Source organism: Pelodiscus sinensis, chromosome 6, assembly GCF_049634645.1.
Source record: "Pelodiscus sinensis isolate JC-2024 chromosome 6, ASM4963464v1, whole genome shotgun sequence".
NCBI classification, from domain to species: domain Eukaryota; kingdom Metazoa; phylum Chordata; order Testudines; family Trionychidae; genus Pelodiscus; species Pelodiscus sinensis.
The window spans coordinates 20,751,991-20,774,231 of NC_134716.1; the positions used below are offsets into that span (position 1 = coordinate 20,751,991).

The window sequence follows — 22,241 nt, forward strand, 5'->3', positions numbered from 1 at the left end:
CCTTTCTCCACAGAGCAGAGAGGGGGCACAACAGGACTTGGGAGGGAGTTTGCTGGCTGCTTTAGGGAGTGGTCCAGGGCCAGAGCAGGGGTAAGACTGCCTTAGCCTCACTTCAGGAGCCAACCAGGAGTCAGCAGCAGTGCCCAGCTGAGGCCCATATCCAAACTCCTACTCTAGTCGTGAACCCCCTCCTAGACCCCAAGCCCTTGTCCTAGCCCCAAGTACCCCTGCATCCACATGCCTTCCCAGAGCCTGCACCTAGGATCCCCTCCTACATCCCAATTGCCTGCCCCAAGAGCAGCTCAGAGCCCCTTGCATACTCCAGATCCCTTAATCCAAGACCAGAGCCTGAACCCCAACCCTCTGTCCCAGCCTAATGAAAGTGAGTGAGGATGGGCAAGAGAGGGAGGATGAAGTGAGCAGGGATGTGGCCTTGGAGAAGGGGCGGGAAGGAGGCAGTGCGAGGGTATTTATATTTTAGGTAGATCTTGGATTGCACTTAAATTCAAAAAGTGATCTCATGATCAAAAAGATTGGAGACCACTGCACTAGGGCATCCAAAAATACAAGCAGCTCCCCATTGTTAACACAAGGGATTATTTGCCCCCTGGCCAATCTCCATTATTACCTCTGTTAATAATAGGGAGCTGATTCCACTTTTGAATCCTGTATTGCCAAAATAGCCAGTTGCTAAATTCTGTATATAATCCACTAAGCATCAGGTTTTCAGCTTGTAATATAGTCGCTGAAATCTACATTAATAACGACAAGAAAACGACAAGATGTCCACAACTAAATGTAAATATTTAAGTATGGATATAGTTTTTCCAAACAGAGCACAGGAAAGCTGGCTAATACTTTGATATAATCAATATCTACCTGTGCCATATAAATCATATATCATCCATGATAACCCACTTTAGAGCTGGGAAAGCTCTAAGGTTAGACATATGGTAAAGTCTTATGGTTAAGGCACAGAACTGGTAATCATTTGGAGATACGGGTTCAGTTGCTGGTTAGCCCCATGCTTTCTGTATGACCTTTTGCAAGTCACTGTCTCTGCTTCAGTTTCCCCATTATAAAGTGAGAAATTATATTTTTTCTCAGTCTTTTCTATTCAGATTGTGTGGTCCTCGGGGCATAGGCTCTCACTATGTGAATGCACAGTATCCGCAAAGTCCTTTAAAGATGACAGTCCTCTTGTTGGTAAAGAGCAGACATGTGATTTCTGTCCATTCAGGGGTGAATTTACAATGAAACATAACTCGCCCAACGGCATGGGGCCCCCAGGGCTGGGCAGTCCAGCATTGGGTCTGGGGCAAAATACACACACACACAAAAGCGCAGGGGTAGTGGCTCTGGGGGGGGGAGGAGCGGGGAAGGTGCAGTCCCTTTGCAGAGAGGGTTTTGTAGAGGGCAGAAGAGCAGGGAGGATCACCTGCTGGCTGCAGCTTCAAGACAGCTGGCAGGAGCTGGCCACAGCGTGAACATGGGCTGGAAGGCTTCAAAGGAGTAGAGAGCAGCCGCACAGACGGCTGGAGAAAAGCAGCACTTTGAAGCAGGAAAGCGCCACTTCTGTCTGGCTGTAGGCTCCACTGAAGCCTTCCAGCCCGTGTTCATGTTGCTGGTCACCAGCTGGTGATTGGTGGTTGCCCACAGGATGGAGCTGCCTGTTGTGTGTGTGTGTGGGGGGGGGGGTGCGCCCAGGGAATGGAGAACTCACAAGCTGCACAACCAGCAGGAAAAAGCCACACTTTGAAGTGGGAAAGCACCACTTCTCTCCAGCAGCTGGCTGAGTGACTGCACTGCATCCTCCTCCTGAGTCCTCCAGCCCCTGTAATGTTGCGCTGCTGTAAGTGTTGGATTTAGAGTTAATGGGACTTTGTGCTCAGCTTCATTTGGGGGGCTCCTGAAATGTTAACATTGAGACTGTCAGTGTTATTTGTGACACAATAATAGAGTAGAGGCGAATCTAATGAAAACTTGATTTATTTTGCAATGTTTTTTGACAGAAGTATGAAGATGCTAAAAGCCACTACAGTAAGAAATTAAGTGAATTCTACCAAGAGGACATAAGACACACATCTTTTTGACGATGAAGTGAAACATTTCATTCATTTTATCGAAAATGATGAGGTCTGTGCTTCGAGATCACCAGCTGATTTGTATAGACTTTTATATGATGGTTTGCAGGCAACCTTTCCAAGGGTATGTCTATACACAATTTTTATTTCAGGAGAAGGATGCAAATAGTGCTGCGCATTTGCATACTTCCTCTGGGTTTTTTTTTTTCGGAAGATGCTCTTCTGGTATTTACCCACGTCTACATGCAGCCAACTTTCAAAATAAACCCTATTTCAAAAGACCCATTATTCCTCCTACAATCAGGTTTACAGTGCCCCTGCAGGAAAGTGCCTGCTTTCCAGACACTACTAGATGGCCTTGTTTGAAGCACATCGTCATTGTCTGAACTGAGACTTTCAGTGTCAACTCAGAGATTAGGGCTAGGCTTCATGCACAGTGTCTCCTGGAATGACTGCCCTTGTCACTTCTCTTCACGTCTGGGCCAGCTGTGAGCATATTGTGTCCACCACCTCCCGCATCATCTTCCAGACTTTGTGGGACCTCTTGGGCAGCCAAAGCTTCCCGAATTATCCGAGGCAGGCGTCAGTCCCAACCCCATCCCTGAGCCCCTATGTCCCCTCTTTCTTCCTCCTCCATTCCAGGTTCTTTCCCCAGTGCCTCTCTTGTTGTATATCCCCCAAATAAACAAATAGAGTTGTGTTTTCCAAACAAAAAGCCTTTTTTATTTGCTCTGGAGGGGAGGGCAGGGGAAAGCAGGAATGTGGGAGGAAAGGCACATGGGGCAATGCAGGGGCCCATTGTGGAGAGGCCCAGGGTAGAGTCTCACAAGTGCCCTTGGCTGAAACTCTCCCTCAAGGCCTCCCAGATCAGCACAGCCCCCCTGATGTGCTCTCCTGATGGCACTGGTGTCCAGCTGCTCATATGCCTTAGTCAGCTGTTTATCCTCTGCCCCCCACCCTTGCAGGAAAGTCTTCCTCTTGCTCTCACACAGGATGTGGAGCACACAAACTTGCTGCCACCATATAAGGTGGGGAAGCCCATGGTGGCAAAGCCATCCACGATGGGGTTGACATTGTCAAGAGCGACAATTCTCCACAGCATCATGACTACCTGCAGGAGCATGGCCCCGACCATGGATTTCCACATGCTGAACTAGTTCCCCAGGGAGCAGTAGCTGTCTGGTGTGGGGAGCTTACAGAGTGCGATGGTGATGTGCTTTTGCATGGGGATGGCAGATCACAGTTGGGTGTCCTGTCACCTAAGGGAAGGGGCAAGCCAGTCACCAAGCTCCAGGAAGGTGGCCTTCTGCATGTGGAAGTTCTGGAGCCACTGCTGGTCATCCCATCCCTGCAGGGCAATGTGGTCCCACCAGCCCAAAGTGTGCAGGAGATTAAGGAACTGCAGCAGGAGTGCTAGGGCTTGGGTGAAGGAGTCCTGTGGTTCGGGCTGGTCGTTGTGATGCTGAAGCCGCATATGGGCAGTCTGAATGAACTACATCATGAGGTGCAGCACGAGGCCCATGAGTCTGGCACTGCTTTACAGCAACTCCAGCTGCATATTGGAAGTGCCGTGGCGTCCGAAAGAAGCCTGTAGTCTAGACGTAACCTAGGTGTGTGGGTTACATAGACACGCGCTCAATGGCTATTATCCAGGATGGTCAGGGATGCAAAACTATGCTCCGAAGTGCCCCTAGCCTCTGTTTGCCAGAACATGGGATATTTATCTATTCTGTTCATTTCCTCTGAAGCACCTGGCATTATCGGAGGAGAGGATACTGGGCTATTTGCTATTGGTCTGACACAATATGGTCATTTTTATGTTCTACACTGTCTTAATTAAATACATAAGACATTAATCTATATGTAACTTTTGTAGGGTAAACTGAGGCAGCCCTAAATGTGCTAGTAGGCCTCTAAACAGCATGACTCCATCCTGGGATCAAGCCTGGGAACACCACAGTCAGGATAAGAGCTGCAGGCAGTAAAAGACCCTAAGCACCATAGCAACCACGTTCTAAAACACTCGGACAGGGTCCCAGTTGGTAACGTAACACATTTTGTTTAAGATAACATTCATAAAATTTGCTTAAACTGTCTTGCTTCACTCCTAGATAATAAGCCTGAGAACCAAGCGCTGCACCAACTCAAGGCCATACCCGCCTGCTATAGAAACATCATCATCTATACAGACTAAAATGTTATTACTGTTTTGCTGACATGTTTTGGCATTTGAACAATAACCACCTGTATATTAATTAATGAGTTGTTACTTTGCAATGGGCGGAGATATTATGTAATCTTTAGTAGTTCTATTGGCTTATGTGCTCATTTCGTCTTGCTGCTAGACCTATCAAATCATTTTTCCTCCGTCCACCTGCGGACTATATAACCTATTGTATTGTGTTAATTAACCAGTGTTCACCAGGGTAACACCTGCGTGTCACTCCATCAGCTGGTGTATAATAAATCCTCCGCCTGTTTTCACCTGCATCCAGAGTGTCCTGGATTATTTCCAACACAAGTGATCAACTCTGCTGAGCAATTCAAGGGGATTGTGATATTCAGTTCAAATGTTTCATTTCATACGTAGTGTTGTAAAGACTTTACAAGCTTCCCTCTTTGCTAGAGGCAACCAAGTGTTATTTTATTGCACTATAATGAATTATTTGAACTATTCCACAGCCACCTGGTGCACCTAATATAGGGTTTTTACTTTAGCAACTTTTCCAAATGATATGGTAAATGCCAACTATTCACTGTGCCCTTTCAGAATGAATGCTCATTTTCCAGTTATCCATGTCTGTTTTCTCAATGACAAAAGTGGTTAGAGATTTTCAAATAGGTCGTTGTAGCTTTTGGGGGATTTTGGACAAGTACTCTGATGTAATACATGACATTGCCATTATCTCTGCTCAGTAGATTCCATGATTTAATGAGAAAAGGACTTGTTTTTTTGTTTACAAGCCATTTATTTTCTAAATTTTCTGATCATTGCCCAGACCAAAAAGGATCAAGAGTCAGATTTTAAAGGTATTTAGGCATCTCAGGATGACAAGAGGAATAGACAACTGTTGATACTTTCACCAACACATAAACTATGTCTACACTGCCTCTTTTTTGTGGAAGAAGCAATGCAAATGAAGTGCTCATTAGTAACTTCTCACACTTCATTTGCATAATCTCTGCCCAAGGCTTTTTGCACAAGAGGTTTCTGCGCAAAAACTAGCAGTGTAGATGGATCTGTATTGCACAAAAAAACCTTTTTGCACAACACCTGTATACCTCGTATACACACTTCAAAGTAGGAATAAGATCCTCCGGAAAAGGGCTTTTTTTCCGGAGGATCGGGGCCAGTGTAGACGCTCTTTTCCGGCTTTTCTAAAAGCCGGAAAAAAGCGGCGGACATTTTTATTTAAATGCCGCGGGGGATATTTAAATCCCCCGCGGATTTCCCTATTACGATCGCTGAAATTAACATGCCCCTTCCGGAAAAGGGGCCAGTGTGGACGTAGCCTAAGGGTATGTTTACACTAGCCACCCTAGTTCGAACTAGGGTGGCTATTGTTGTCATTCGAACTTGCAAATGAAGGCCGGGATTAAAATATCCCGGGCTTTATTTGCATGTTCCTGGGCGACGCCATTTTTACATGCCCGGTAGTTCAAACTCCATGCCCGTGGCTACATGTGGCACAGGCTAGGTAGTTCAAATTAAACCCCTAATTCAGACTACCGTTACTCCTCCTGCAATGAGGAGTAATGGTAGTCTGAATTAGGGGCTTTAGGTCCAACTACCTAGCCCGTGCTGCGGGTAGCCGTGGGCACGGAGTTTCAACTACCGGCCATTTAAAAATGGCGTAGCCCGAGAACACGCAAAGAAAGCCCGGGATATGTTAATCCCGTGCTTCATTTGCAAGTTCGAATGACTACATTAGCCACCCTAGTTCAAACTCGGGTGGCTAGTGTAGACATAAGTCTCTAGTTCCCAAAGGGCCTGAGGAACTTTGAAAATCCCACAATCTTTTGGTGTCTAAATACTTTTAAAAATCTGATCCCAAGTAAAAGCCTTCACTGATTTGAAAGGAAGAATGATTTTGTGGTTAATCGTGAACAGGAGTGTACTGGCAATCAAAATAAGCCTGGAAAATGGGTTGAGAACAGCCCTCCCCATGACGTCACCCCTGTGTGCCCCTCAAGACTCACCCCCTGCGTCATGTCTGGCACGTGGCACAGGTGGCAGGTCGGGCTCTGCATGCTGCATATAGTGCGGACGTGGAGCCGCTTGGAGTGAGGGGCAACGGTGTGAGGACAATTTACAACATTAAATATATCTTAATAATTTTGGCTTGGGACAAAGTCTTTGCTTTGTCTCAAATAAGACTATTCTGTTTTTGCATGTGAGTTGAAAAAAAAAAAAAAACCCTTAAACTGTCCATTAGAAATGAAAGCAAATTAAAAAAAAGAATTTTGAGAGGTTACTGATGCAAATTTAAAAATAAACTACAGAGCATCTCAGCATATGTGAAACGGTTGTCATGACAAAACAAACAACAGCTCAGGAACACTTTCCTGCATGGTTTGCAACTTATCTGCAATATTTAAGAAAAAAACTGGGAAACAGACCTTGTAATTTTAGGAAAAAAACCCTGAATCTTATGAACAGCTTCACATGAATCATATCTCACACTCACAGATCTTATTGTAGCACATGCAAATACACAAGCACCTAAGTTAGACTCCTTAAGTTAAATATGTGTTTGTTATTCATAAATAGTGCACCTGGAACTCTAAGGCTACATCTACACTGGCACCCTTTTCCGGAAATGCTTAAAACGGATCAGTTTTCCGTAATAAGTATTTCTGGAAAAAGCGCGTCTACATTGGCAGGATGCTTTTCCGGAAAAGCACTTTTTCCGGAAAAGTGTCCGTGGCCAATGTAGACGCGCTTTTCCGGAAAAAAGCCCCGATCGTCATTTTCGCGATCGGGGCTTTTTTGCAGAAAAGACTACTGTGCTGTCTACACTGGCCCTTTTCCGGAATAGTTTTTCCGGAAAAGGGCTTTTGCCCGAACGGGAGAAGCATAGTTTTTCCGGAAAAACACTGACAATTTTACAGTAGATCGTCATTGCTTTTCCGGAAAAGCAAGCGGCCAGTGTAGACAGCTGGCAAGCTTTTCCGGAATAAGTGGCCCAGTGTAGACACAGCCTAAAAGGGTGTTATATCAGAAGAAGTAAACAGAACAAACTTTGTCCTGCCGAAGCAAAATGTGGTTTATCAATGCAATTAACTTGCAAGCTATGAAGGAAACAATAGAACGTGATGATCTGTGGCAAAATATATCAGCACAGATGGACACCTAACTGATGACATGAAAATGCGGCATGTATCATGGCTGAGGAAGACAGAACATGATTTTTTCATTGTGTGAATACATGAACCTCTCAGGATTTATGTCCTCATAACAAATCCAATTACACATTTTATAATGCAATACATTACACTGTCATTGGTCTGACAATCCCTCACAATTTTTTTATATTCTGGTCCAAGATAAGTCCTTACATTTTTCACCTGAATTCATAATACATGTATAATTGTGGCCTTAGAGCTCTATATATTTGTTAGAGTTTCATCTTAACATCTAAAAATATCTTTCCTAAGAGAAGTTGAACATAAGCCTCCTTTCTGATGTAGATCATTGTTCAACCGACTTTTAGTTGTTATTTGCTACTACCGTACTGGTTTGTCACATGGCTTTTGAACGTGCTGGTAGTTCTCTTGACATGTGAGCTGCAGAGCCTGCTGTTACAAGTAAGCAATGGGAAGACAGACCTATTTGCTACTTTCAGTCTCATTAATCTGACTGCTTAGATCAATTTCAAGTTGGAATTTCACTGATATGTGGCTCCTAAATAAACCCAGAATAACTATTCAGATAAGAGAGGGCTTTCAGGGAGCAGGGCATAGATTTACAATGCAGAGCCATTAAAATGTCATCTTAAAACATGTTAATAAGAGAAAGTAAATATGATGACTTTCAAGTTAATAATCTTCAAGCAGAGTGTGTTAAGATGAATTCTGAATCACAGTGCTATGTATCCTTCAGCTATTTCAAATCTTTTAAACAATGTTTTAATCAAAAAGCAAATCTTAGGATCCTTAACTCTACAGTAATTTGATTAAAATGGGATAGTTGGCACAATTAAAAATGCAACCTTTGCTACTACATGATGATTATTTTAATTACTGAAAGCAGTGGAAGATAATAGCAATAGTACAGACGAATATCAACTTCTTATAGCACCTGTTACACCTACTATTTTAGGTACATATTGTCTAATTCATCCCAGTTAAGGCCTTGATTCTCAAAAGTCCTTTAAGTAAGTATTTAAAAGTTCCATTGACTTCACATACTTGAATGGTCTATTATCTTATTAATAGCATTATACAGAAATGAGATGTGTTCTTCATGCATAGACACTTCCATGCAGTGTACCTGACAAACTATGGCTGTGTGTAGACTACATGCCTTTTCTCAAAAAAAGGGATGTAAATTAGACACTTCGAAATTGCAATGAAGCCAGGATTTAAATTTCCCATGCTTCATTTGCATAATGGCATCTGTGGCTTTTTTCCAAACAGGGCTTTTCAAAAGAAAAACGGCTGTTTAGACGGGGATTGATCAAAAATAAAACACTTTTTCAAAAGATCCTGTACTCCTGAAAAAAATGAGGACTATAGGATCTTCCGAAAAAGGGTTTTATTTTCAATCAATCCCTGTCTAAACAGCTGTTTTTCTTTCGAAAAGCCCCATTTCAAAAAAAGCCGCGACCACTATTATGCAAATGAAGCATGGGAAATTTAAATCCCAGCTTCATTTGCAATTTCAAAGTGTCTAATTTACATCCCTTCTTCAAGAAAAGGGATGTATTCTAGACACAGCCTATGGGACAGAAATCAGCAAAAGTGGAGGATTGCAGAAATTATTCTGAAAACATATATAAAGCATATTGTCTTCTGTAGAAGATTTCTTTTTTTAAGAGATACATTATGCTGTACTTAAATTTTAGACATGACAAGAATCTCTCAGTTAAAAAAAATTACTATCCAGAAACAGCATCAGAATTCACACCTTTCCCAAATACTGCAGTCTATACGATTGCTTAGAAAAAACACTGCTCTTCTGCAAGCACTCTTTTTGGTAGGTAATGTAAACTATGATCAAAACACATGGATGGCTGTCAAATTTATTTATCAAAATCTGTTATAAGAAACTCTACAATACACTGAAAACTAATAAATAACCTAGTCTCCCTCGCCCCCCATAAGTATTAAAGAAATGTTCTTTCAGTTCATATCATGTTATTTGTTTTGGTTAATTTTCTTTGATTCTGTGATTTGTGTTCAATATTTTATCCTCAGAAATGAATCCTCCAAGAAAGCTCCACATTTCTTGTTTCAAGCTGAGTGCTTAATAAGCAGCGCTGTATAACATTCCTGGTTTGATGAACTCTGCACTTTTACAGATGGAAAAAAAATAGCAAAATCAACTGGTAGGTCGCAGGATAGTAATACATATAGGGAAGAGGAAAGCAAGCTTCCACATCTCACCCACTTTCACTATTGTTCTTTTTCCTCCAGCTTACAGAACTATGCAAATATGCACACAATAACAGATACACTGGAGGTAAGGACAAGTGTCAAGTCCTGCACTTGGGATGGAAGAATCCCAAGCATTGTTACAGGCTGGAGACCGAATGGCTAAGTAGCAGTTCATCAGAAAAGGACCTGGGGATTACAGTGGATGAGAAGCTGGATATGAGTCAATAGCGTGCCCTTGTAGCCAAGGCGGCAAATGGAATATTAGGTTGCACTACGAAGAGCATTGCCAGCAGATGTAGAGAAGTGATTATTCTCCTTTATTCAGCTCTGGTGAGGCCACATCTGGCTGAGCCCTGGCTGGGTTGATTTAGTTGGGATTGGTCCTGCCGTGGGCAAGTGGCTGGACTTGATGACCTCCTGAGTTCTCTTCCAGCCTTGTGATTCTAACTCCCCAGACTATAATTTACACAGGGAGCACTGTTGAAATCTCAGACCCTCCAGATCACAGTTGGAAGGATTATGAACAACAGCAGGGTCTTGACAATGAACTCAGCCATGTATTTAATAGTCATCTAAAGTCCTGCCCTCCACACCACTCTTTACCGTTCTGAAATATTACCTAACACTCTACAACCCCCACCATTCCCAAATACTGTGTCACACAAGCAGTGATTCTGCCCTGCCAATTTCATTACTGGCTCAGCCACAATTATGGTTTTATTTTTGTTCATTAGGAAGTCAGATGGACTGAAACAGAAATCATACAAGAACAAAAACACAAAACCCGAAGGAGAGAAAACAGATATTCTGTCTCTTTCTTGATTCTTTTAAAGTATTCAGGAGTAGTCCTAGATCTGAGACAAAATGAAAGTAATCACAATATTCTGGAAAAGCATTTGAATATTGATATTTTCACCAGTTAGAATTAAGGTAACTGAGGCCAGGCTCTCCTTGTCCCCCCAAGGGTATGTCTATACTGCATCCATCTGTCGGCAGAGGGATGCAGATTAGGCAGGTCGACATTGCAAATGAGGCAGGGATTTAAATATCCCGTGCCTAATTTGCATAAAAATGGCCACCACGTTTTGCTGACAGCATGTTGTCAGCAAAAAGTGGCAGTCTAGAGGGGGATCTGTTGAGAAAGAAAGCGTTTTTTGACAGATCCCTTACGCCTCGTGAAAGGAGGTTTACAGGATCTGTCGAAAAATGCTTTCTTTCTCGACAGATCCCCCTCTAGACTGCCACTTTTTGCCGACAAAGTGCTGAGTTGGCAAAACGTGGTGGCCATTTTTATGCAAATTAGGCATGGAATATTTAAATCCCTGTCTCATTTGCAATGTCGACCTGCCTAATCTGCATCCCTCTGCCGACAGAGGGATGCAGTCTAGACCTACCCCAAGAGATAATACGGGACAGTTCAATTTTTAGGGAGTCACATATAATTGGGAGGGCTTGAGAGTGGGAGAGTATTAGGTAATATGATTACTAAAGTAATATGGAAAAACAACAAATGGTCTGGTAGCACTTTATAGACTAACAAAACATGTAGATGGTATCATGAGCTTTCGTGGGCACGGCCCACTTCTTCAGATGACCAGAGTTTCAGCTGTTTGCATACCATTATAAATTAACCCTTTGAGTCATTTAGCCCAGTGTTCTTTTAGTATTCATTACTGTGAACATACACTGTAATAAAGGGAAGCGTAAATAAAATACAAGATAGGAACATGGTTACTTAAGTGATATTCTTGCTAAATGAAATAAACCAGCATGAAAGATTTGAGTAAAGCACTCTACCTAAAAATCAAGACTTTCTAATCACTATTTTCCACAGCAAATGACTGTAACCATGTAAGACAATTATTCATTTCTAAAAGTTCTGCTACACAATCATTTTGTATTACAAGAGTGACTGGGAATTAGTATACCATGAATTTCAAGTCTAAAAGATACATTAGGCAATATCATATAATCAGGGCTCTCTGCATAATGTAATTTATTCAGGTGCATAACTGCAGATTATTTTGAAACTGTTGCACAGCTGTATTGCAGATTCTAGGATTACAGTTTTTAAAAGAGTTAAGGCCTTGCTTACATCAAAATAGGCGCTAGTTAAACTACTGCTGTCATTTTAAATTAGGAGGGGTTGAGGTATAACCACACAATTTCAGAAACCCTGTTGTATAGGACATTGGGATTTGCATTATTTCATTATTCATATTTTGTGGATCAGAACCCATTGTACTATTTTATGGGACACTGAGGACTTGAGATTAAAATAGTCAAATGTAGCTAATTTTTATATTGATTTTAGGATTTTTTAACTTTTTTGAGGAAAAAAAAACCTTACCATGCCCTTGATTAAACTCCCCCTCATTGTGAAAAGTGCTTATTGAATTACTTTCATTTCAAGCAATGAACCCTGCTTTTTCAGTCCCCACACTATCTCATGAAGACTCAAAGCCTTTTGTTCATTAAGCTGTAGCTACGGTATCTAAAAAGGATTACTTTCCAAGCAAAATATTCAATATCCTGAGTGGAATCAACTTTGTTCATTTCTATTCCAAACTAATAGCTCTGAGTACTGGTGGTGTGTACTCTATCATGTAATCTCAAGATGTGACAGTGATTATGAAATTGCCATTCTTTCAGTGATGGAAGCATTAGAATTATTAGCATGAAAAGGTGGGAGGGGAAAGAGATGTGTGTTTGGACAGGAAAAAAATCCAAAATAGCAATCTGATATCAACAAAAGCATTTCTCCATATTATGAAAATGTATTCTTTTTTATAGTAACGTGCAATAACAGAATCAGATGTATAGGCTATATTTAGTTCTCTTCTACTAGTTACAATATTTACTGTATTTCTCTGGTAGCGGATGTCTTGCTGAATGAGAGAAATCTAAACTCTTGTAGAGTCTTGAACTGCCAAAGCTCTTGACTCGGTTGCAGTACTGTACTCAGTTACACACCCTGTAAAGTTCTCAGAATCTAACTTGTTTTGTTTAAATGATTTCCTAGGAAAAAGGTAAATTTCTTCAAAGCTAAAACACTTTTAATTAGCAGTGAAATATCCCAATCTTCCAAGGAGGAAAGAATTTAATATTGCGCTAGTCTAACATGTACAGACATTGCCACTAGACTGTCTGTATTTGTCCTCCACTGCCACACAAAGTACAGTGCTAGAAATATTTGCCTTAACTACTTTAGAAAATCTCATTAAGAACCTATGCATTTATGCATGCCTCAGTGTTTTTAAAGATCTAGTCCCAAGTGCCTAATCCTACAGTAGGGATGTGAACGACTAGTTGACTATCCTATAAGCAAATTCTTATTGGATAGTCAACACGCTAGTTGATTAGTTGCTTCTCCCCCTCTCTTACTGCCTCTATCAGACCCCAGGTTCCATGTGGTGCTGCCGCTTTGAAATGCCACAGGGAGCACGGGGCCAGCGGGAAACTGCTTGAGTCCCCAACTGGCCCCGTGCTCCCCGCAGTGCTTTCACCTTTGAAGTGTAGCAACAGGCCAGGGGTGCCCTTATCGACTAATTGAATAGCTGATGCAAATTGCAAATTGAGTTGACTATTCGATTAGCCAATTAATCTTAATTTTACATCCCTATCCCAGAGCCCTATTTTCTTTTTTAATCAAGGATTTGTGTAATGTAGGACTCATATAAATTGTTCTCTATACACCAATATGAACCAGTGATTCAGAGATTGAAGGCTTGTCTGCGTCCCATTACCAACCCCATGAACTATAATTGCCTTCAATCAGTGCATCCTTAGGGCTGTAAGAAATTCAATCACAAGATTCCATGTGAGAATGGGTATACAGCCCTTACATTGTCTAGATGGTTATTTCCTCTTTAGCTATCTATTGCAGATATGTGCAGAAAATGGAGAGGTAGACCTTGTGTAAAATATGTTCCTATTTTTTATTAACATTTTTCCAGTGGTCTTGAAACAACTGTTTTTACTTCTCTTGTCTAAATATTCTGTAGCCCACTTCCTCTGATAGTTTAACATAGCTCCTAGGATTCCTTAAACACATCTCTCTTTCTCCTGGGATTTTTCTTTTGTGAATATTAGAGGACCTGTAGCTAGAAAGGAAAACCTGACAAGTAAGCCCACACTGGCCCCTTCTAGTTCTCAACAGACGGGAAGCTTCTCAACAGACAACAGTTTCTCTGTTGTTTTGCACAAAGGGCCTAATTAAACATTGGTGTAATTTTGCAGCAGTCAGTGAATGTGTTGAATGCAGTTAACTCAGTTAAAGGCACTCAGAACCTTGCAGGCTTGGGCTCATGATTTCTAAAATAGAAGGTGAGGGTAGAATGGGTAAAAAAAAAAAAAAAAGAAAAAGAACAGAAATAAAACCTGTCAAGTAATGACACAGGAAATGAGATCCCAGAATAGCTGTAAGCCCTGTGTAAATGGCTGCCTATATTCAAGAGAGTAAAGAATGTGGATCCAGAACATTCTAGATTTTGTTGTTATTGTATCTCAAGAAATAAATTTAATAAAATCCCAAGTGTATTTACAAATCTTGCATCATCCTTGGAAGACTCATTGCCAACCGCTCAACAAGTCAAAGCCCAGATATTCACTGATACAATTTTCTATGACCTCCCCTAAATGGGCAAGACCTAATGCATAGTCTGCACTACAGACTAGGCAACTTACATTAACCTGATTATGTCAGTGTACACACTACAGCCTTCCTCCCACTGACTTAAGTGCCTTACTACACTGACATAATTCCATTGCCACAAAAGGCATAGGATTTGTATTGGTGTAGTTAGGTCCTGGCAGCACCTATTGGATGGGAAGCCAAGAGCATGGAGGAAGAGCTGGGCTTCTGCCCTAACTCTCATCCCCCCATGCTGCCCCTCCTGGTGAGGACACAGACCACCAACAGAAGGTGTGTAATGTGGACATTAAACACCACAATAATTACTATGCTGGCTGAAAGTCAAGCTAATATAGGTTGACTTAAGACTGCAGTGCATGTATATCCCAAATCCTGCAGTCATATTAGTTCTTACACTGATATTCTATCCTTCTGTAAGATCCAAATCTGCTCACCACAGAAATTATTTGTACTCCAAGAGATTTCTTTATTCTCTTATTAACATGCTTTGTAGTTTCATAGCACCTTCCATCAAAGGATCATTAATCCCTGTGGAAATAGAAATAGAACATTTGTCTTTGTTGTCCTTATTTTATAAAAAAGCGTCTTCAAAGCACAGAGAGGGTGGCTTTCCAAGGCACAAAGAGCAGCTAGGCACTCAACTCACATTGAAAGTCAAGATGGCTAGATACTTAACTCTCATCTGAATCTTTAAAAATCACCCCTAAACAGATTAAGACATGTGGCCAAACAGGAACACAAGGAATCTGCGGTAGAAACAGGAATTTCTATTGATTCTTAGTTTTGCTCAAGACAATTTTCCTCTCTGATTCATATGTTAACATGTTATTATAAACGTAAATATAATCTACCTTTATGCTAAATTCTGGAACATATATTTGCATTGACTTCTACCCTCCCCCTTGAGCTGTTCAACAGATTGACATGACATGCTGATACAAGCATAGATATATACAGGTGTTCTGATGTCTTTTTTCTATATAACCTGTCAGGGCACACTTGTCCACTTTGAGATAAGGAACCAATTACCATAGCAGCTATAATGGGACAGATCCTCAAAGACTGTCCATTGGCACAGCTTTATCAAAGTAAATGGAGCTACACCAATTAAAGCCAGTTAGTTCTCTAAATTTAATATCTGTCTACTTTTTGCCTTAGAATCATAGGGCTGGAAGAGACCACAAGGGGTCATTGAGTCCAGCCCCCTCTTGTCATATCTTTCATACAACAACCTCTTGAACATATAAGCATCCTTGCCCTTTGTTTCCTCTGTGAATAGTGATTTGCCCCAATGCTATATGAGTGTAAACTTCTAGCAAACCCACATGATGGTATTCACACACACTTTTCACTGGAGTAAGAATCAGAACTTACATATGTTTTAAACACAACTATAACCTCAAGCTTATTCCTTCTGGCAAGTGTGAAGGAAAGTATTTTTGTGATTATTTTGTGGAAGGTACTCTGATTCCACAGTGACCTTATACAAATCTAGTTAGGCAAATCCAAATTTTCTTGCATGACTTTGGCTTTCAATCTTGGTTGTTTTGTCTCTTTCTAAACAAAACTCTAGGCAACACGTGTTATGTAGAGGAAAACTGAAGCTGCTTGATGGGGCAAGAGACATTTGTTCTCTTCCTAGCAATCCTTTACATAACGATAATATAAAACTTCAAACCTGAAAATGGTAGGTATCATAGAACTGGATCTACTTTTCACAGCCCCTTTAATGAGCTTTGAACAACTACTTTAATCACTTACGCAATATTACAAGCCTGCGGTGCCTGCCTGACAGGAAAGTCCTGGAGATGCTTGTTTAATGACTTATTCTCAGCTTCATTACTGCAATTCATTATTTGCAGGGCACACAGAGGGTGACCTCCACAAGTTCCAATTAATACAAAATGCAGCTGATCAGCTTCTCACTGGGATAGCAAGTCACCCTCTTTTATGTGTCACCATGACCCACACAGAAGTTCTGGACCAACTGTAAGATTATATTGTTACTCTTTAAAAATACCAATAATGTAGGTCCAGGCTTTAGAAATTTCAGTGAGTCAGACATACATCAGGAGACCATTGTAATGCTAACTCATGCCAGCTACTTCTCCACATGCCCATACAACTGCAAACTAAACTTGTACCTACAAGGAAACGGTGGGGGAAGCTATATTTTATTCATGACAAGAGTAAATAAGTTTTTCCCCCCTGTTTTCACTAATGGTTGACAGGTAATTTTGAAAAATAAAAATTTGCTTCTTGGTACATAAAGCTTGAGTCTAAAGAAAAGACAAGGTGATAACCTCTTCAGGTCTCCTTAAACCTACTTACAGGAGTAAGGTTTACTCCTTAAACCTATAGGCTGTGTCTACACTGCACCCCTTTTCTGGAAAAGGAATGCAGATGAGAAGTCGGAATTGCAAATGCAGCAAGGATTTAAATTTTCCCCGCTGCATTTGCATGAACATGGCTGCCGCTTTTTTCTGGCTCGGGGCTTTGCCGGAAAAAAGCACCAGTCTAGACAGGGATCTTTCGGAAAATAAAGCCTTTTCCGAAAGGTCCCTTATTCCTCTTAAAATCAGGAATAAGGGACCTTTCAGAAAAGGCTTTATTTTCCGAAAGATCCCTGTCTAGACTGGCGCTTTTTTCCGGCAAAGCCCCAAGCCGGAAAAAAGAGGCAGCCATGTTCATGCAAATGCAGCGGGGAAAATTTAAATCCTTGCTGCATTTGCAATTCCGACTTGTCTCATCTGCATCCCTTTTCTGGAAAAGGGGTGCAGTGTAGACATAGCCATACTGTAGGCAGTTTTTTCATTTACCAGTGAAGGCAAGAAAGTAGAAATGCTGAAAGCACTAGATTCATGGAACCAAAACAGTGTAGATCCCTACATTGCCAGGGTATTATTCCGTTAGCTTTTTCTCATCTATTACCTTCCCCAATGTCCTAAAATCTGTCATTGTCTACCCCTTGACACTGGCACTCAAACTCACCTTTTCTCAGCAAAAGAGAAGAGCTTCAACTACAGGAATATATATTCACAAAGATAATTTTGTCATCTTTATCTCCCTTCTCAACTCAGACTTCTAATTTCCTTCACATCATCCATAAACACAGGGGTGGATGAGAGTGCTGCAGGGCCCAGGGCAGCACAATTTCGCGGATGCGCCACAGCCGACAGGAATTAGCACATGTGCGGGGACCATTGAAGCGTGGGGCCTGGGACAGTCACCCCGCTCGCCCTGTCCTATATCCGCCGCTGCATAAACATAACCCTGACAACCATCCTTAACCCTGAACTTTCCTTCTGCTCCACACCTTGTATATGTGCCTACTACAAAACCTCCTTTGAACCTTACTGACTTAATTCCATCTCTGCAGAAATCTTCACCTCGTCTCAGATACTGTTCCTGCAGCACACAAACACATGCCCGCTCCCAAATTCCACCTTGCCAGTCTACAGTACGTCCAGAATGCACCAGCTGGCTTTTTCACACCTACAAAGAAGTATGCCCACAATTCTCCATTCTCGAAAATCTTCAAAGACTTTTCACTCTGAATTAAATTTCAGGATCCAGTTCAATACTGATATCCTTGGCCAAAACTCTGTTCTGCCTCTCTCCGGTAGTGCACCATAAAAGCCACCACACAGAAAAGGGCAATTCAAGGTGGCTTTAAGCCACTTTTATGCATCTGAGAAGCAAGTATGCTGTGGGAGCTGGTACTACGCTCTTCATTTGTTTGAGGAGCGTGTGGAAAATTGCCGTCAATTTCCAACTTTATTATTCTCTCTTCCCATTAATTCTTAATGGCTTAAATTGCATAATTTATGAAATTTTTAGCTCAAGAAAAAAATTCATATTGAACAAATGGCACCAGACGCTCTAAAGAGATTCCATGCTCTGTTGCTAGGAAACAATTTTGCCACAATTCCCTCCCAATCCATCCTCCAACGGTAAGTTACGTTAGCTGCAATTCTTATTTTTCAACCTAAAAAAATGGAAGCAGCCAAAGCTACAATCACAAAGAATCTCCAGGTGCTAGTCAAACAACTTCCTTATGTTAAGAGCCATATGTAAACTTACACACAAATAATTAATGTTAAAAGTATATCATGAATGCAAAGTCAGGCACTCAAAATTTAGGAAATACCAATATTGCAGCTGCCCATGCACCCTTACCTCAGTCCCCATTGTGCACATGCTGTAATCTTTTATTACACGACCATGTGTGATTTTTTCATTCAGTGATGTGATAGATACTCACTTAATAAACTGCTAACCAGTATTTTGTTTTATTGTCATTGTTTAATGTCTGGCCTTATTTACTTTGCCGTATTCCAACCCTGTTCTCATTAAATGGCTGTTGAATTCTTCACTATAGCAATTGCATGTTTCATAAACATTATTTAGTTTATTTTTACAACACTTCCATGAAGTGAGTTACAGAAAACTTTAATTCTGCATTTCCTCTCTCTAGGTGCATCTACACAGCAGCGTTATTTTGGAATAATGTCTGTTATTCTGCAATAACGAAGTGAGCATCTACACAGCAATCCCATTATTTTGAAATAAATTCAAAATAATGGATGGCTTATTCTGACTTCTGTAAGCTTCATTCCGTGAGGAATAAAGACTATTCCAAAATAGCTATTTTGGAATAGCAGTAGTGTGGACGCTCCGCTGCTGCTATTTCGAAATAGCTCCTCCCCAGGGACATTCAAAGTAATTACTCCCCATTGCCTCTTGGGTCTCTAAATCGAGGTAGCGTGTCCCCATTAGGGAAGCCTGCCTCAGACTAATTTTGAGGCTTCCCTGTAGTGTAGACATGCTATTTCAAAATAAGCTGTTTCAGAGTATTTCTTCCAGAATAGCTAATTTCGAAATAAACGTGCAGTGTAGACATAACTCTGAGTGCTCAACTTTACAACCTTAGTTATTTTAGAATAGTTTTTTTGTGTTTTCTATATCTACACAAAAAATAACTAAATGTCCTAGACAGAGTCCTTCACTAAGCATGTCCTTTTTTTGGAATAAGAGGTATACACTGTCAGACATCCAGATAACACCAACTGAATGTAATTGGAGTGATCCAGCTAATGGTATATGCAAATATGAAGCAATTGGGACAAAAGAAAAAATGATGACAAAGCATCTTGGCCTCCCAAGTAAGTGAAAAAAGTGGTCTTTTTTTTTTAACCTTGATTTCTGCTCTAACATCACTGGTCTTGTTGAAATGTCTTCTATGATGGATGACAGGACTTTCTGTGACTCCCAGGTGTAATTAAAACTGTATCAGGTTGTTGTAAGGCTTAAATTACAAGACTGGCCACAAGTCATTGGCACAAATCTACCGAGGCAGCCAAAAACTTCATTCCAATGCAGCAGTTGCATGAAGAGTTATTAGAAAATGGTTGTTCCAGCAAATTTATCAATTCATGATTGTTACTTCTCCAGGGTAGTCTCATTTTTAAGAAGCCAACTTCAGAAATGTTCTGAAAGGTATTTTCTATCCTGGCCCACTTCAACACTCCATGAAATTACCTATTTGGACTACAGGTATTTAGATTAAATGCATCTTTGGATCAGCTGGTGAAGGGGATGAGGAAAGAAAATAAAAAAGGGAAGAAAATAATAGATCAGCTGAGAGAAGGAGAAAATAAAAAAGGGAATGAGTATGAAGAGAAACAATGTGCTCATTCCTGCAATCCCTACTCTCACAAAACTATCCTTTATTTATTGGGCAAATGACAAGTGGAATAAGAAGAGAGGTGGGAACTGGAATCTCCTAACTTTTAATATAGATCCTACCACTAACTTGCTGTGGGCCTTCGGGCAAGTTTATTAATCTTTCTGATTCACTTTCCCTGTCTTTAAAATAGGGATAATCATATTTAATAAAATTAACCTGACATAGGTTGGGAGCAGTGAGGATTAATACATTATTACGTTATAGCACTTTGATTAAGTGCTAAGTATTTTTATTTATATTAAACAAGGATATTTTTAGCAGTTACCTACAGCACACGCTGTATGATCATGATATAAATTACTATTTTGTTGCTCATCCACAGAAACCTCCAGTCTTCTCTGTGTGAACTATAACTCTGATTTACCTCACTTTTGTACAACTAAAATCTTAACCTAAACATTATGTTTCCCCAAAGCAGTACAATCTTTGTAAATAAAAACAATGATGTTTATACTGTAGGGTTGTAGTTCAACTGGCACACATTTGATGAAGGCATTTTTAATGCATGTTAAAGAGTCTACACATAAAAACACACACAGTATCTAGCATAGATACATATGAATGGAGTGGCCAAATCTGTGGTCCCTATAATAATTAAACACTTTTAATGCAGTCCATTATATTCACATTTTTAATAAAGATGCACAGCAAACTATGTGTATTTTATATATTTATTCTTTGTAAGTTATATTAAAAAGTACCTGTGATGATGCATATCATATTCTTTACAGAAATATTAATATTCATAACTAAAAGATGCCTTATGCAAAATACATCTTGTAACGTCATTAGAAAAGTTATAATCTGCTGAATGTGTACATTAACTTTGTGTGCATGAATCATTCTTGTATTTGAAGTTAGAAATATGAAGTATAAATATGTTTACTAAAGTAATATGGTAAGTGAGGGCCATTAGTTGTATTCAAGGAGCTTAATGGCCTAGTACTTGAGACAATGATCTCTGAATAGCTTTATTCTTCCTGTAAACCTAGACTATGACTGGTCCTGCCAAGACAAGTGGCAAGATCTCTTGGTGCTGGAAACCATTTTGGATATTATACATTTCCACTGGAAGTGTGAAAAGTTTAAATGGAACTCAAAGGATTCCTGTCTGGGGCAAAATGAACATAAAGGTGGGAAACCAAACAATAGGGGCTGCTGCCAGACAACAGGACACCCTCATTTTCCCTTTAAGATGCTTGCTGAAACCACCTGGCACTGAACATTAAGAAGAATCAGGCCCAATTTCAGAGGCTCCCCAGCTTGTTAGAAAAGATTATTAGAATTACTATAAGGCAAGAAATTGCATATAACAAGTTTCTTTGAATATCAGGCTAAGCTGGCATGTTTAATTTCCTTTTGCTTAGTAACTCACTTTGATCTATCTGCTATTATTTTCAACAATTTAAATTCTACCTTTTATACTCAATAAAATCATTTTTGTTTATTAATAAACCCAGTGTAAATAATTGTTATCTGGGGGGATGACAGCTGTGCATCTGTCTCTTTCATTTATAAAGGGGTGAACAATTTAAGTGCTTGCTCTGTATAAAACTTTATGCATAGTAAAACAGATTTATCCAGGGGTCTGGTCCCACTAGGACTGCACAACTGAGTGCTGTGCCAAGTCCTTTTGAGTGAGTCTTCCCAGAACTGAGCTAATCTTAGTATCTGTGTTGCTCTGCTATGGGCTGTGACCCCAACTCTGTGCCATTGCTGAAAAAGATTGGAGGTTCTGGTTCAGCAGCACAAGGTGGTGGCTGGGTGCCCCAGAAGGCAAACCGATAGGCTCAGTGGCATTTCTGCACATCAAGTGACAATCTCAAGGAGATCTCTGTGACTGAAAGGCATACTTCTGAATATGGAATGTTGCAAGCTGTTGGTCTGAAATGATTTATAGATTTTTATCCATTGCTTTGTAAAACAGGAAGTGCATGATGCTATTTTGTACCACTCCATGTCAATATGATTACTTTCTAATCAGGGGAAATGTTATCCTGTGACTTCAAGTTTTAGAAAAAGCTTTCCATAAGTAATGAAGGTCTATGGTTCCATAAATATGATAATTCACATTTTATGAATTTAGATTTTTTTAACTGGAGGGGCTGGGTGATTTTTTCCAGTCTATCTATCTATCTATATGTATACATACATA

General features: G+C 40.5%; 1 protein-coding gene and 1 long non-coding RNA gene across 2 annotated transcripts in view; one reads left to right on the top strand and one right to left on the bottom strand.

Moving 5' to 3' along the window:
• Positions 1–4,564, top strand: part of LOC112546928 (uncharacterized) — a 137,655-nt gene extending 133,091 nt beyond the window's left edge. Inside the window, exon 3 of the long non-coding RNA XR_012904620.1 lies at positions 4,196–4,564. This is a non-coding gene — a long non-coding RNA (uncharacterized LOC112546928). The remainder of the gene's footprint in view (positions 1–4,195) is intronic.
• The window catches only part of SH3GL2 (SH3 domain containing GRB2 like 2, endophilin A1), a 147,165-nt gene that overhangs the window by 53,246 nt on the left and 71,678 nt on the right, over positions 1–22,241 (bottom strand). The gene's annotated exons all lie outside the window — the stretch shown is intronic.